This window comes from Aquarana catesbeiana, linkage group LG06 (genome assembly GCF_042186555.1).
Source record: "Aquarana catesbeiana isolate 2022-GZ linkage group LG06, ASM4218655v1, whole genome shotgun sequence".
NCBI lineage: Eukaryota > Metazoa > Chordata > Amphibia > Anura > Ranidae > Aquarana > Aquarana catesbeiana.
The window spans coordinates 296,910,445-296,913,828 of NC_133329.1; the positions used below are offsets into that span (position 1 = coordinate 296,910,445).

At 42.2% G+C, this 3,384-nt stretch overlaps 1 pseudogene; it reads left to right on the plus strand.

Moving 5' to 3' along the window:
• The first annotated feature begins 2,095 nt into the window (after window positions 1-2,095).
• LOC141101966 (5S ribosomal RNA) lies at window positions 2,096-2,214 on the plus strand (annotated as a pseudogene).
• The last annotated feature ends 1,170 nt before the right edge of the window (window positions 2,215-3,384 follow it).

A 3,384-nucleotide genomic window follows, 5' to 3' on the forward strand; every position in this document is an offset into this window, starting at 1 on the left:
CGGGGGGTTGAAACACCCCCCCCCAAAAAAAAAGAGCTAAAGGGGTCTCCCTCAAGCTCTGGAAAGCCTACTCATCTCTACAAATGGCATCCTCCCCTGAGAGGGGGTGGCTGGTAGAGTGAGCATCAGGGCCATGAAATGTCTGCAACTGTTTTTAACACTGCAGTCCCTGTTTATTTTATATTTAAATTTATGATGTTTAGCAACTTTAATCGCATCCCAGTGTGGGTCAAAATGCGACAGATTCTCTTCCATTACCCAGGGCCCTCAAACTGAGGAACTAGGGGCGGGAGAAGATGAATTTCCCTCAGGGGGCCGTGGTGAGGCTGATGACTCCTCTTCTGAGGTGTCAAATGCGGGAGAATCAGCTGTTCCAATCTTAAGATTGATGGTGCAATTTCTTGCTGAATGATTGCTCCACATTTATGTACCCTTAACTGAGTGTTTGGGTTCACTAAAGCCTCCTCAAGCTGTGCATGCCTTTTTCTGTCCATTCATTGCTGGAAAAGCTTTTTTTTATCTGAGAGGATCACCCAGATAAGCATTTGTTTCCCTCCTAAAAAGTTTTCACACTTTATCCTATGGTGGAGGAAATCCACTAAGTAGGGTATACCAGCAATTAACGCTGCTATATCCTCTGTGAATAAGTTTGACTTGTCCGGCAGACAATGCTCAAATGCTTAGGGATCCAATGGATAAAAAGGTGGAATTCCTATTGAAAAAAAAAAAAAAAACACTTTTTTTTTTTTTTCTCTGGCAGATTGAGTGTCTCAGCCTGCGCTGACAGTAATTGCTTAATCATTGAGAGACCAGTTTAAACAGGTGTTCAAGGTTATCTTGCTGAGCAGGCCCAGGAGGCAGCTTTATGTTTGCAATAGTTGCTATGAGAGATTCTATCCTTCAGGCCTTGCGCCCTTCGCTAAGCACCTTGTAAGAAGCCCCCGGCTAGTTTTCCTTTTTGCTGTGAAACAGCTGTTTGGGGATGTTTTTGATAATACATCCAAAGAAATTCTAGTAGAAAGCACCCCTTTTGCCATTTAAGAAAAGGAGTAAATGTATTTTCGTTTTAAAGCTCCTTCTCCTGTGCCAGAGGCATCAGCCTCTAGGCAGTCACGGCAGCTTTCATCATCAGGTTCAATCGAATAGGGGGAATTCTTTTGCAGTTCTCAAGGATCTGGCAGGAAGAGTGTCAAGACGAATGGGGGACTTCCTCAATAGCTCCAGGGTACAAACTGGAGTTCCAAGAGTTCCCGTCTCCTCGTTTTCTCAGATCAAACTTTTCTAAGGATCCAGAGAAAAAGAAATCATGGGGGGTCCCATGTAAGAACAGAGGTTGGGGTTTGATTCAAACCTTTTTTTCACAGTGCCAAATTCGAATGGACATTCTGGATCTCAAAAATCTAAATTCAATTCCTGAATATAACCAGTCTTTTTTTCGTATGGAGTCAATCCAAATCAGTTATCTCCATCCTACAAGGAGGAGAACTTCTGGCTTCAATCGACATCAAAGTTGCATACCTCCATATGCCTATTTCCTCGCTCGCTAGTAATATCTACTTTTCAAGGTCGAAAATCTTCATTTTCAGTGTGTAGCTCTGCTTTCCAATCCAGCTACTGCACCATGAGTGTTTACAAAGGTTCTGGCCCTTCTTCTAGCCAGATTAAGGGCCCAAGGTATAACGATTATGGTTTACCTAGTCGATCTGTTCTTGATAGACCAGCCGGTAGCCCGCTTAGACCAAAGTATGGTCACCACATTCAACTACCTGGAATATCTAGGTCAGATTCTCAACCTAGGAGAAATCTTCTTTAAAACCATGGAGAAGGCTAAAATACTAGGGTCCAATCATAGGTACACCCAGAAAAGGGTATTCTTACCCCAGGCAAAGATCAGCGCCATAAAGGAACTGATTTAGGTGGTCGAAGCAAGATGAATTTCTTCTATTCAACTTTGCATGAGGTTGTTGGGAAAGATGGTGGCTTCATTTGAGGCCATTCCTTATGCTCAATTTCATTCGAGACTGCTGCAAAACAGTATCCTATCGGCTTGGAACAAAGGGTTCAAGCTCTACTTCCTAATGTGTCTGACTCCAAAGCCTACGGCCACATCACTCTGATAGCGCACGATCTCGTCTGATCTTGGAGGCTAAGCAGGGTCTGGCCTGGTTAGTACCCGCATGAGAGACCACCTGGAAATAACAGGTGCTGTAGGCTGGGTGCGCCGGAGCCTCAGTTTATGGTTAATATCCAAAAATCTACTAAGGCGAAAATACTTCCTTCAGTTACCTGGGAAGTGGTAACAACATATGGCAACCTTTTTTGTTTAGGTTGGGGAACAGTCCTGGAAGAGGCAACTGTCCAAGAGAAGTGGCCCAGATCAGAAATGGCCTTGCCCATTACATTTTAGAAATTCAGGCAGAGCTCTTGGTCCTGAGGGCCTGAATGTTCATTTTACAGCATTGTCCTGCCAGGATTCAATTCAACAATGCCACAGCAATGCCCTATATTAATCACCCAGGGGGCACAAGAAGTTGTGCGGCCCGGAGAAAGGTGAATCATATCCTATCTTGGGCAGAAAACAATGTACTTTGCCTATTGGCAGTCTTCATTCTAAGAATAGAAAATTGGCAGGCGGACTACTTGAGTCACCAGCAGTTGTTTCTGGGAGAATGGTTCCTTCACCCCGATATCTTCCTGTCAATATGTCAAAAATGGGGGATCCCAGACATAGATCTGTTTGCGTCCAGGTTCAACAAAGAAATTGACAACTTTGTGTCAAGAACAAAGGATCCGCTAGCACGTGGAACAGATGCCTTGCTATTCCTGTGGAATCGGTTCTCACTGATTTATGCATTCCCTCCTATTCTAAATGGATGAAAAAACAGCGCTCGCAAACAAATAAATTATAATAGAAACTAATTCATGTGTTGCAGCTGCTAGGTAAAAAGTGCTGACACTTTGGTAATATGTAAGAAAAAAGACCTGCGCTGACAACTCACCAAGTGAACGATTGTGAAAACAGTTCAAAAAATATATGTGCCTTATAATGTTACACAAATACACATTTAGTGAATATTAGATGAAAATGTACACAAAAGCTGTGCATAAACACACTGCCAAACTGTGTGACTAAAAGTGAATTAATAAACATAAATAATAAGGTCTAGATCAATACGTTCGAAATCTAGATCAATTCGTCCGAAAGCTAACCTTTGGACGCTATGCGACTAGACATTCACTAGACTAATAGATAAATAATCCCATATATTCGTGAATAGTAAAGTGAAACTCTATATAGTAGAACTCCAAAGAATATTTAAATCAAAAATCATACATAACATAAAGTCTATTAGATCACACAGTTCCTTCACAGGAGGATAATCT